The sequence below is a fragment of the Oryx dammah genome, unplaced genomic scaffold (assembly GCF_014754425.2).
Source record: "Oryx dammah isolate SB20612 unplaced genomic scaffold, SCBI_Odam_1.1 HiC_scaffold_21, whole genome shotgun sequence".
Classification (NCBI taxonomy): domain Eukaryota; kingdom Metazoa; phylum Chordata; class Mammalia; order Artiodactyla; family Bovidae; genus Oryx; species Oryx dammah.
In genome coordinates, this window is record NW_024070205.1 from 3,682,459 (window position 1) to 3,696,326 (window position 13,868).

A 13,868-nucleotide genomic window follows, 5' to 3' on the forward strand; every position below is an offset into this window, starting at 1 on the left:
CCCTCTCCTTCCCCCGCTGGGTCCACACGTCCGTCGTCTGCCTCTGCGTTTTTACTCCTGCCCTGCAAACAGGCTCATCTTTACCATGTTTCTAGATCCCACAGACATGGGTTAATGTATATGTTTTTCTCTTTCTGCAATCCTTCATTCTGTATGACAGACAGGCTCTAGATCCATCTGCATCGCTACAAATGACACAGTTTCATTCCTTTCTGTAAAATGCAGCTTTTAAATGGCTGCACTGTTCAGTTGCCTTGTGACGACCAACAAGTCATTTTGTACCCCTGCTTCTGGTTTCCAGCACTTTCCTTCAGGTGCCGTCTCGAGGATCAAGTGAGGTGGCTTATGGAATGTCACAAAATGTCATGGCCGCCTGGAGCAAATTCTCAATATGACCGTCCTTATGCCTCAGGTCTGGAACCACCTGCCTCAGCAGACCACCCCCTTCCCTGCCTCACTGGATGGACCACAGCTGCCCACTCCTCTTTTACAATAAGGACCAAGACCCATGGCATGCTGACCACCTGTGAATAATAGGCTAATCCTTGGGCTGCATTCTCCAGTATGGTGGACACGAACCCCATGTGGATACTGGACATTTGCAATGCGTCCAGTCTGAATTGAGATGGGGTGCAAGTGGGAAATATACACCAGATCTGAAGACGTCATATGAAAAAAAAAGAATGCAAAATCTCAGTCATTCATGTATACACCACTGATACTATTCATATATACACCACTGATACTACGTATAAAATAGAGAGCTAATGAGAATCTACTATACAGCACAGGGAACACTACTCAATGCTCTGTGCTGACCTAAACGGGAAGGAAATCCAAAAAAGAGGGGCGATATATATGCTATGGCTGATTCCCTTTGTTGTACAGTAGAAACTAACACAACATTGTAAAGCAACTATGTTCCGACAAAATTTGTTTTTTTAAAAAACAAGATACATAGTCTACATAGTCTCTTGTTTTTACTCAAAGTAAAAAAGAAGAAAATTGATCTCATTTTTATGACTGTCTAGTCAATGAGGCCAATGAGGCGATGCACTGAGTTAGACAGACTACAGTATTAAAATTGATTTCACCCCTTTCTCTTCCCTTTCTGATTTGGTCTCTAGACAATTTTGAATTACATAAGGAGCTCACGTGTGCAGCTGGGCAGCAGCCCTGTTCTGGAGGGGGCCCTTCTGCTTCTTGTGTGCTTGACAAGAAGGAGCCGTGTTCCACCACACGTATGCTCATTGCCTGTTGTACTTGTTACCATCGTGATGCAACCTGATTAAATATGAAAATATAAGCACAAGAAGAGGCCTGTTATTTCTAAGAAAGACTTGAAAATGGCGAGTTGCTAAAATAAGTTACTATTAACTGTAGATATGACAAATGTAAAAAAGTGAAGAGAAACTATAAAATATATCAAGCGGCACTTTATTGAGTTTCTTACATGACTCTCCTTATTATCCCCACTTTACACAAATGAAAACTGGAAGTCTAGATAATACATTACCATTTCAGTCACTATTTGCGACTCCACGGACTGCATTATAGGCATGACTTAGGCAGAGCTTCCCAGGTGGCTCTGGTGGTAAAGAACCCACCTGCCAATGCAGGAGATGCAAGAGATGTGGGTTCGATCCCTGGGTTGGGAAGATCCCCTGGAGGAGGGCATGGCAACCCACTCAGTATTCTTACCTGAAGAATCCCATGGACAGAGGAGCCTGGCGGGTTATGGTCTATAGACTCCCATTTTTCTGCAGTATCTCTACTTTCTAAAAACAAATTAGCCCGAGATTTACAGATGAATGAAAATGTCTATGTCACTCTAATTCCCCTAAAAAAACATTGATCTCCATAGGAGTAATTCTAGTGAATGAAATTAACCTAAAACCAAATTTTCAAAAGAGAGTCTTCATTGACCATATACAATTAAATTATCCTTTAAAAACTCAAACAATTTAGGCCAGGTGCAATTGAATTTTCCCATCTGGCCATTTCTTCCTCATTTAGAAAATGTAAGTGGTCAGTACAGAGCTTAACCAAGCCCAGCTATTGACCTCCATAGGTCAATATGGGTGCTCGGTATTATTCAGACACAGTTCAGTTGTCACATCTGCAGTTGAGGAAAAGATGACTGCTTCAGTTCTTAGTACTTATTCCAGGAACCCTTGGATTCCCTGTGGTCGTCTGCATAGCGTATTTGTCATATTCAAAGCAAAGTGTGAAAGTGAAAGTGTTAGTCACTCAGTCATGTCCAAATCTTTGCAACCCCATGGACTATAGCCTACCAGGCTCTTCTGTCCATGGGATTCTCCAGGCGAGAATACTGGAGTGGGTTGCCATGCCCTCCTCGAGGGGATCTTCCTGGCGCAGGGATTGAACCCAGGTCTCCTCGAATTGCAGGCAGATGCTTTAGCACCTGCGTCACCAGGGAAGCGCTATTCAAAGGGAAGCTGCCTTCACATGCAATATTGGCCTTACAGGTCATCCTGCAGGGCAGGGAGAGTGTTCCTGGCCTGGGTGTCTGTGCTTCGGCTGCAGATTCACCCTAATCCGCACCAGTCATCTCGCTTTGGGAGAACCAGGTGCTAAGGGGCACCCGCCCGGCTGTTCAGGCCGGGGGTGGGGGTGGGGGGTGGAACAGGTGGGTCTGAGCAGTAATAACAGTACCCTACCTTTCCTACATTTATCATTTAATGAATCCAATTGCACCTCTTGTTCTAAAAGACAAATTAACTGGAATTTTCAACTGTCAAGTGAGAAGACAACAGAAGACGGAAACTGCTCACATAGACCAGTGAAACAGCATCGCCATGTGGGAAGCTAAGCCTGGGGGCGGGGAGGGGCTTTCCTCTCCCGCAGGCGCTAAGTCTCTGCCCTGCGGCTCGAGGAGGAGATGCGGGGCCGTCCCGCCCCCTGACCCAGAAGCAGAGGCAGGCGCTCAGGTGTTCGTGCCGTCACATCTCAGGAAGCTAACCTCCAGGTGCAGCGCCTGCGAGCGCCAGAAATACGACAGAAATGAAGCGCCTGATAGAGGGACCAGTGCAGAAAACTGCGCCCAGCCGGGCCACTTGGTCTGTAGTCTGTAGTGGGATAATCTGTCTCAGGGGCCAGATTTTGAAGGGAAAACCAGGTGAGTTTCAGAAGGCACTCATGCTGGGAAGGAAATATGAGTTCTAAGATTTATGTACCCGGAAACCATCTTGTCCTCACTTAGCCCTGCAAATAAAGCTGCGTGCGTGCTCAGGTACTTAGCTGTGTCCGACTCTTTTGTGACCCCATGGACTGTAGCCCACCAGACTCCTCCATCCATGGGATTTCCCAGGCAAGAATACCGGAGTGGGTTGCCATTTCCTCCTCCAGGGGATCTTCCGGACTCTCGGATCAAACCTCGTCTCCTGCATTGACCAGCGGATTCTTTACCACTGAGCCACCTGGGAAACGTCCGTAAGCAAAGCTTCTTCCCCTCAGTCTGCCTCGTCCTCCGGCTCCCAGACACGTCAGATGCTCACCAGCCGCTCAGCCCTCCAAGCAGGAAGGGGACGGGCAGGGAACACCTCCCCAGATAAACCTCCATTATCTCAAGAGTTTTTGTGGGACGCTGGTTAGACATTTCCACTCTCCTAGGATATTCAAAAGTCAATCACAAAATAATCTTCTTCCTAGTGAAGCTGTGAAAAAACATTTGGCAAGTGATTGATGAGTGAAAACAAACCAAATGTCCCTTCATGAAGTCAGTGGGCCATATGTTTGGTTTTTATTGGGCATCTACTGTGTGCCAGCAACGAAACAGTGCCCACTGAATCCAGGGTAAGCAAGGCGCGAGCAGGGATGCTGGAAGAAATCCCAGGAGCCGTAGAAACTGCAGACACGTTTATCCTCTCCAGGCTGGCACAGCAGCAAAAAGGGTTTCTCAGGTGGGGCTTGTACACCTTTACAGAACAAAAGCGGCCCGTGGCCAAGCGGGGACGACAGGACGCGCGTGCACATTGCTGTATGTGACCCCAGCTCTTACATAGCCAGGCAGTCACTGTTTACCAGCTGTGGGGCGAGAGAGCCTGACTGACGCCATCTTGGCTACCTGCTATTTCCCCACACATCGGCATCAGAACACAAAAATAAACGAGAAAGAGTCTCGGGCCCAAAGAGCTTGATGCCTAATGCCAGAGGCAAATGTAAATACAGCACAATCGTGCAAAACAGAGGCGTAAACCAGGGGGGGCAGTCAGGAGAGACTCCCACATGGAAGAAGCAGAGCTGGGTCTTGGAAGGTTAGTAGAACTGTGTTGGAGAATAAAAGACAAGCACAGAGACCGGCCTTTGAAGAGATCTAGAGGCACGGATAGATTTGGTAAGGGAAGCGTTGGCGGAGGCTGGAGAGAAATGCAGAAAGGTGGGAGGAAGAAAGGGAGAAAGAGAAAGAAACAGAGGAAGAAGAAAAGAAGGGAGGGAAGGAAGGAGCAAAGAGGGTGGAGAGAGACAGGAAAAGGGTGGGGCTCAGTCTAAAGACCAGACACACCATGGTGAAGAGCCGGACATTGGCCTCAGAGGTTGAGGTCAGCAGAGGTTTCTAAGCCTGAGAAAGAGGAGAGACGAGGTCAGATGTATGTGCTGAAACGTAAGCCTAACACAGTGACCAGCGCGGTGACATACCCGGCTCTCAGTACGTACATGATCTCGAAAAACGAATGTCAAGACCATACTGGAGGGGAGATGCACTGAAGGAAAAGAGACTGGTTTCATGGGGAGTGAAATGCAGGTGAGAGACGAGGCCCCCACGGTCAGGAAGAGGAGGATGAACAGGAGGGAGCATTCAGCAGGGACTATGGGGTACGATGGACGTCGCTTGTTTAGAGGCTCCATGTCAAGGAGAAAGGAAAGAGCCCTGCTGGTGTGATTCAGAGGATGGAGGTCCCTCTCGTGAGAGAAGAAAGGTCAGGGGAGGATCAGGGTCTCTGGGAAAATCATCTCTGTCATGAGGATGTAGGTAATAGCCGTGAGATTATGTCTTTAGTATGCCTTCCTTTAGGTTTTACATTTCATGGAGGTCGTACAGGTCACAGTGTGATGCTTGATGGTTTCCCAGTGGCTCTGTGGTAAAGAACCCGCCTGCTGATGCAGGAATTGCAGGACACAGGAGTTCGATCCCTGGGTGGGGAAGACCCCCTGGAGGAGGGCATGGCAACCCACTCCAGAGTTCTTGCCTGGAGAATCCCGTGGACAGAGGAGCCTGGCGGGCTACAGTCCCTGGGGTAGCAAAGAGTCAGACAGGACTTAGCCACTAAGCAAAGGATGCTTGATACAAAGTAAATGTTCTGTTTAATTTAGGAGAGAAAGGAAAGGGGAGGGAAGGAGGGGAAGAAGGGGAGGAAGGCAGGGCGGAAGAGGGAAGAGGCCATTCGTGCTCGTGGGCCTACAGTCCAGGAGAGAAGTGCGCGGCTCTGCAAACAGAATCTATGTGAACAGAACCCGGATTCTGTGTGACGAGCACATTATTGCATCAGTGATCTTGTGCACATGCAGCTTTGCCTTCTCAACCTCTGTACAGATTTCAAACACCGGCAAATTGCTCCCCGGCTAAAGGGCACTTTTCACATATGCTTCTGGCTCTTTCCAGGGAAGTTGCAACCACGTGATTAATTCTGAAGGAAGTCTTTGTAACTGAAATGTGATGCTTCTTAATTTCAAAGCATCCTGAAAGTGTGGTAGGAAATTACTGACCTTTATTTCATGGCCGTGTGGAGGACTAGTGTGTCTCCAGTAACGCGTCCCTGTCCCGTTTCAAACGGTGAGTTGTAAACATCCAGAAAACCACAGGCGTTCTAACAGGCACTGTCTGAGAACTCCCAGATGGCGCTAGTGGTAAGGAATCTGCCTGCAATGCAAGAGACACAGCAGACGCGGGTTCCATCCCTGGGTCGGGAGAGCCCCTGGAGGATGGCATGCGACCCACTCCAGGATTCTTGCCTGGAGAATCCCAAGGACAGAGAAGCCTGGCGGGCTGCAGTCCATGGGGTGGCAAAGAGTCGGACACAGCTACAGTGACTCAGCACAGGGGCAAGCCAAAACGTTCAGGACTGACGACCAAAGGCCCCACACAGCATTCAAACCACGGCTATCACGTTGCCCATCGGAAGACCACTTTGTCATCACCAACTGTAAGAAAAAGGGTTGAAATAATTAGCACATTCCAGGAAGGAACAGAAAAGGAAAACTTACAGGAGGCAGGAGTCTAACGCTGCCTGTCTTTAAATGTGGAGTCAAATATTCTACGAGAGGCTCAATTTTGCCTTTAATAAGCCTGACTTAATGGGACATGACTGACATCCGCCCTTATTTTATCTATTATAGTGTTCTTCAGTCGCTTGAGCGTTCCTTAATCAAAAGGAGAGTTCCTCATCACCCTTGGGTATCAAAGGAGAAGGTTTCTATAGCTATTACTGAACCGAAGAATTCTTCTTTGAAGACCCTAAGGTGAAACATGGAAAAAAATCCTTCCGGGACCCAGATGAAAAATGCCACATGCATGCGTCTCCCAAGTACCCGCTGCAAACCATCCAAAGACCAATAAAAACACAGGCCCACACTGACTGCACACAAGCGCTCACATCTCCTATTCTTCTCGCCTTTCCACTCATCTGACTCACGTGGAGTCAAGAAGGACTAGGTAACAAGCCCAGCCCTGATTAATGAGCCAGGTGAGCAAGCGACCCCTGAAATGCTTTCATTTCCATAAACCTTTTACGCGAAGGAGCGACGCCAGGCGCGGGAGGGATATCACCATGGCAGAGCAAAAAATATGTAACTATGTAACACAGGAACAATGGTGAGAGTTCCTGCATTCAGGCAGGTTCTCTCTATGGCCGTAATGCCACTGGGTAAAAGTTGTTTAATTACTTTGTTCTGAAAAACATGCCTTTTGGGCTCAAAAACATGCCATGCCTTTTGGGTTCAAAAGAAACCTTTAGAAGGCCTGCTGGGAATTAAAATAATTAGCACATAACCCATTATTTAAAAGCTCGATCCTGTGAGACTAAGTCATTACAAAATCAAGTCAGAAATGACTCGACTTTTTTAATGCTGTGGCTGGCAAATGAAGTCCTTTTTTTACTATTATTATTTCTTTTTTTAAGATAGAAACCTACCTATTTGAAAACAGAAGCTGTTAACTTGCTCCTTGAATTTAACATCTGGTAACATTTTCATCTTTTGCAAACTAGTAAAATGTTATAGTATTTTTGACAGCGGGAGTTCAGTGCCAGAAGAAATTTTATCAGTACAAAGAGACTGCTAAATGGGTTTCTTACTGGGCCATGGGGTTTCTTAATCCTTATCTCACAGCATTAAAAAAAAAAAAAAAAGCGCTGCAGGGTGGGTGCTATTTGCCTATGATTTCTCCAGGAATTAATTTAGGGAGACATTAATGGCCAAACCACTAATGGGCCACAGCTCACCTCCTATAGTAGGTTAACGTGTAGAGTGGAATCCACGGACGTTTGAATGTCTGGGTTACTGAAAGTCTTTCTGACACCACACCGTCACTGCCACCGTCCTTTCCTTCTCTTTCTATCGACTACCTCTATCCTTTATTGGACCACATTGGTCATTCATCAGTTTTGTCTGTAAAATAACCTTAATTACCATGGGATAGTCAAAGGCAGGCTTCCCTGGTAGCTCTGTGGTATAGAATCCGCCTGCCGATGCAGGGATTGCAGGACACAGGAGTTCGATCCCTGGTTAGGGAAGACCCCCTGGAGGAGGGCATGGCAACCCACTCCAGGGTTCTTGCCTGGAGAAGCCCGTGGACAGAGGAGCCTGGCGGGCTACAGTCCCTGGGGGTTGCAAAGAGTCGGACATGACTTGGTGACTAAACCGCCACCACCAGTCAAAGGCAAACGTGTGGAAATGTGACCAGCAAACTCTCTATATGGAAACAGGGAAACACGGGGGCACCGAGCAGAGCCTTCGCGGGGTGTGTGCCGAGCGGTCTGTGCTGTGAGCAGCAGGATGAGACGGAAGAAGTGCCCACGGAGCAGCCTGACGCACAGACGTCAGCTGTGGACTGAGAATCGGGATGCTGGATTCTGGTTCTGGCACCTGCCGGTTCTAGAGACTTACTCAAGCCCCTCAGACTCTGAGCTGCCATTTTCTCGTCTGCAAAACTGGGGAAATAAGAAGTGAGGATTAAAGCCATGATCGCCCTGCCTGGCAATGGGGGGGCTCGCTATGGGTCGTGGTTGTGCTTGTTGCTCCTATACAGGCACTTGGAAAGCTGCGACTGACAGTCATTACTTGGTATTTTACTCCTTTTTTTTGACAGCACGGGATCTTAGTTCCCCAACCAGGGTTCAAACCTGGGTCCCCTACAGTGGAAGCTCAGAGTCTTAATCGTTCGACCACCAGGGAAGTCCCAATAATGATTATTTTAAACGACAGATACACACTACTAGATATAAAGTAATCAACAAGGACCTATTGCATAGCACAGGGAACTCTGCTCAACACTCTGTAATAACCTATGAGGGAAATGAATCGAAAAGAGCGGATATAGGTAAATGCATAACAGATTCACTTGGCTGTACACCAAGTGTACACACAAAATAACACATTGTAAATCAACTATACTTCCATAAAAAAAGGGAAAAAAGTTTCAGTCTCCTTATGATTTTGATCAGAAGAAAGCTAGAAGCACACACACATGAAGAGTTTGATTGACTGCAGCAATATAATGGGAGTGAAACATTTGTCTGCTCAATTTTCCAAAGCCTCTGTACACAAATAAATTATTCAGCAAGGACCTGGAAGCACAGATCGCTTCTCTGAGGACAAGGAGGGTCATGCCCTGTAAATGCTCTGATTGCAAGGCTCTGCCTCCTTCCGATCTGTCAGTGGTCTTATAGAATCAACTCAGAGGCCAGAACGAGAATTAGCACCTTTTCAAATGCAAAACAATTATTTAAAGTCCTGGCGAAGGAAAAAAACAATGTTACTCTCACCCACGCGTTCTGTGCAGTTGTCACACGGAACTGAGGAAGAAACTCAGATGAGCAGGTCTCCAGGGCAGAGAACATGATTTCATTGTTAGTAAAGTATATAATTGCTAATATTTTTGAATATTTACTATGTGTTTGGCACATGCTAAGTGATTTTCATGGGCTGTCTTATTGAGGAACTCTAGAAGGAAATGGAAGCTTTAAAAGATTAGTAATTTGTCCCAAATCTCACAGCTACAAAGAGAAATAAGGCGCCCAGTTCTTACCCTCAGTCTCTCTGCTTACAAAGCTGACAGCTTCTCACGCTACAATGTGCCCCTGAAATCACACTTTAAAAATAGAATTTGTAAGATTAGAATAATTCAGGTGTCTCCAAAAACCTCTTTTTAGAAAAGAAAAGAGTATCTGGTACATTTTCATGAAAGAGAGGACACTGCGTGTACAGCCCTGCAATTTTATGGACTACAATCAAAGACACACGTTACATCCACGAAGAAGGAAAAACTTGGAAACACATAGTCAACTTTGCATGGTCGGTAGCCAAGAATTCATGTCACGAAGGTGGAGCAAAGGGATAAGGTTAAACTGGCCTTCAGAACATCAAATGACAGGCAGTAAAACGGCCTGAACCCAAAGCTTGATCAAAACTGTGGATCTGTAATGATAAACCCCTTAGCTTGTTAACATCGGAGTACAACTTCCCTCCTTGATTTCAGGACACCAGACAGAAAACTGCATGTTAAGCCTTGAGCAGAGGCAAGAAGACAACGAAATTCATGTCGTCTGGAAAACTGATGCTGGAAACTGAGGAGTCCCTGGGCCTCCACTGCTCTGTACGTGGACCTTGTTGTTGTTCAGTCACTAAGTCGTGTTGACTCTGTGGCCCCACGGACTGCAGCATGCCAGGCTTCCCTGTCCTTCACTAGCCCTGAGCTTGCCCAAACTCATGTCCATTGAGTCGGTGATGCCATCCAACCGCCTCATCCTCTGTCGCCCCAGGGACCTACCTCATCCTAGATGAGACAAAGCCTGGTGGGCAAGGCTGGCTCCCTCTGTTCTCGGCATATGTGTCACTTTGGCAAGTGGCCTACACCTTTTTTGTGTCAGTTCCATGACTCACCAAATGGGGAAAACCATTTCTACCTAGGGATAGCACTGATAGTATCTACTTCATGGGGCTTCGATAAAGATCAAATGATTTGTAAAGCACATAGAACAATAATCAACTCAGAGTAGGTTAGTTTTCGGTTAAATAAATGCCTTCAGGTGCAGTGTCTGTATAGAAATATTTGACCTATAGATCATATCTGGAAACTATATTGACTGCTTACCATGTTCCAAGTGCTGGGATAAATTCCTGAGTTGGATAGGTTTATTTAACCCTTGAAACAACATGTGGAGGTGGCACTACTCAGATGAGCAAACTGAAGTTTGAGAAATTTGTTCAAGGTCACGTGACTCATAAACCTTGGAACTAAGAGCCAACCCAGGCCATCTGGCTCAAGCCCTTGCTCTTAATTAGAAAACGGATAATTATTCTCCAAGTACGGGAAGGAAATCTCATCATTAAAGAACTAGGAGAATTGGTTCATGATAAGCATCAAACGAATTCCAAAGCCAGCATGTAAAAAAAAAATGTTTATTGGAGTATGGTTACTTTACGATGTTGTGTTAGTTTTTGCTTACAGCAGAGTGAATCAGCTGTATTTAAACATATATCCCTTCTTTTTTGGATTTCCTTCCCATTTAGGGCACCAGAGAGCATTGAGAAGAGTTCCCTGTGGGAAGTTCTCATTACTTCTCTATTTTATACAAAGTATCAATAGTGTATCTGTGTCAATCCCAACCTCTCAATTCATTCCACTCCACCCCCCCCATCCCCCCTGTCCCCCTACTCGGTGTCCATACCTTTGTTCTCTGTCTGTGCCTCTACTTCTGCTTTGTAAATAAGATCGTCTGTAACAATTTTTCAGATTCAGTATATATGCATTAACATACACTATTTGATTTTTCTCTTTCTGACTTACTTCATTCTGTATGACAGTCTATGGGTCCACCCACATCTCTACAAATGACCCAATTTCATTCCTCTTTATGGCTGAATAAAATTTCATTGTATATATGTACCACATCTTCTTTATAAATTTATCAGCTGACAGATATTTTGGTTTAAATTTTAAAAATTAAAACAGAGATAGCATTATATGTTGTCTTTCACATAAAAGGAACATGGGCATGTTTGTCAACGATCGTTTATATGATTCCACATGTATCTTTAAACTTTTATGCTTCCAATATTGACTAACGTCAGTATAAACAGACAAGAAGAAAATAGCCTCAGAGATTAACGATGACCTAAGTATATTAGCCTCATTCTCTACTGGAACTTTCCATCTTATTTATTAGGTCTGCATTTTTGCTTTTTTGCATTTCTTTTCCATGGGGATGGTCCTGACCCTGTCTCCTGTACAATGTCACGAACCTCATTCCATAGTTCATCAGGCACTCTATCTCAGATCTAGGCCCTTAAATCTATTTCTCACTTCCACTGTATAATCATAAGGGATTTGATTTAGGTCATACCTGAATGGTCTAGCAGTTTTCCCTACTTTCTTCAATTTAAGTCTGAATTTGGTAATAAGGAGTTCATGATCTGAGCCACAGTCAGCTCCTGGTCTGGTTTTTGTTGACTGTATAGAGCCTCTCCATCTTTGGCTGATTTCGGTGTTGACCATCTGGTGATGTCCATGTGTAGAGTCTTCTCTTGTGTTGTTGGAAGAGGATGTTTGCTATGACCAGTGCATTTTCTTGGCAAAACTCTATTAGTCTTTACCCTGCTTCATTCCGCATTCCAAGGCCAAATTTGCCTGTTATTCCAGGTGTTTCTTGACTTTCTACTTTTGCATTCCAGTCCCCTATAATGAAAAGGACATCTATTTTGGGTGTTAGTTCTACAAGGTCTTGTAGGTCTTCATAAAACTGTTCAAGTTCAGTTTCTTCAGCGTTACTGGTTGGGGCATAGACTTGGATAACTGTGATATTGAATGGTTTGCCTTGGAGATGAACAGAGATCATTCTGTCATTTTTGAGATTGCATCCAAGTACTGCATTTCAGACTCTTTTGTCGACCATGATGGCTACTCCATTTCTTCTGAGGGATTCCTGCCCGCAGTAGTAGATATAATGGTCATCTGAGTTAAATCCACCCATTCCAGTCCATTTTAGTTCGCTGATTCCTAGAATGTCAACGTTCACCCTTGCCATCTCTTGTTTAACCACTTCCAATTTGCCTTGATTCATGGACCTGACATTCCAGGTTCCTATGCAACATTGCTCTTTACAGCATCGGATCTTGCTTCTATCACCAGTCACATCCACAACTGGGTATTGTTTTTGCTTTGGCTCCATCCCTTCATTCTTTCTGGAGTTATTTCTCCACTGATCTCCAGTAGCATATTGGGCACCTAATGACCTGGGGAGTTCCTGTTTTGGTATCCTATCATTTTGCCTTTTCCTACTGTTCATGGGGTTCTCAAGGCAAGAATACTGAAGTGGTTTGCCATTCCCTTCTCCAGTGGACCACATTCTGTCAGACCTCTTCACCATGACCTGCCCATCTTGGGTTGCCCCGCAGGCATGGCTTGGTTTCATTGAGTTAGACAAGGCTGTGGTCCTAGTGTGATTAGATTGACTAGATTTCTGTGAGTATGGTTTCAGTGTCTGCCCTCTGATGCCCTCTTGTAACACCTACCATCTTACTTGGGTTTCTCTTACCTTGGGCGTGGGGTATCTCTTCACGGCTGCTTCAGCAGAGCACAGCCACTGCTCCTTAACTTGGACAAGGAGTATCTCCTCACTGCCGCCGTTCCTGACCTTCAGCATGGGATAGCTCCTCTAGGCTCTCCTGCGCCTGCGCAGCCACCGCTCCTCGGGGTGTCTCCTCCCGGCCGCCGCCCCTGACCTCGGACGCGGGGTAGCTCCTCTCGGCCGTTCCTGCGCCATCGCAGCCTGTCACTCTAGGCCGCTCAATAAACTGTGGAAAATTCTGAAAGAGATGGGAATACCAGACCACCTGACCTGCCTCCTGAGAAATCTGTATGCAGGTCAGGAAGCAACAGTTAGAACTGGACATGGAACAACAGACTGGTTCCAAATAGGAAAAGGAGTTCGTCAAGGCTGTATATTGTCACCCTGCTTATTTAACTTATATGCAGAGTAAATCATGAGAAACGCTGGGCTGGAAGAAGCACAGGCTGGAATCAAGATTGCCGGGAGAAATATCAATCACCTCAGATATGCAGATGACACCACCCTTATGGCAGAAAGTGAAGAGGAGCTAAAAAGCCTCTTGATGAAAGTGAAAGAGGAGAGCAAAAAAGGTGGCTTAAAGCTCAACATTCAGAAAACAAAGATCATGGCATCTGGTCCCATCACTTCATGGGAAATAGATGGGGAAACAGTGGAAACGGTGTCAGACTTCATTTTGGGGGGCTCCAAAATCACTGCAGATGGGGACTGCAGCCATGAAATTAAAAGACGCTTACTCCTTGGAAGAAAAGTTATGACCAACCTAGACAGTATATTGAAAAGCAGAGACATTACTTTGCCGACTAAGGTCCGTCAGGTCAAGGCTATGGTTTTTCCTGTGGTCATGTATGGATGTGAGAGTTGGACTGTGAAGAAGGCTGAGAGCCGAGGAATTGATGCTTTTGAACTGTGGTGTTGGAGAAGACTCCTGAGAGTCCCTTGGACTGCAAGGAGATCCAACCAGTCCATTCTGAAGGAGATCAACCCTGGGATTTCTTTGGAAGGAATGATGCTAAAGCTGAAGCTCCAGTACTTTGGCCACCTCATGAGAAGAGTTGACTC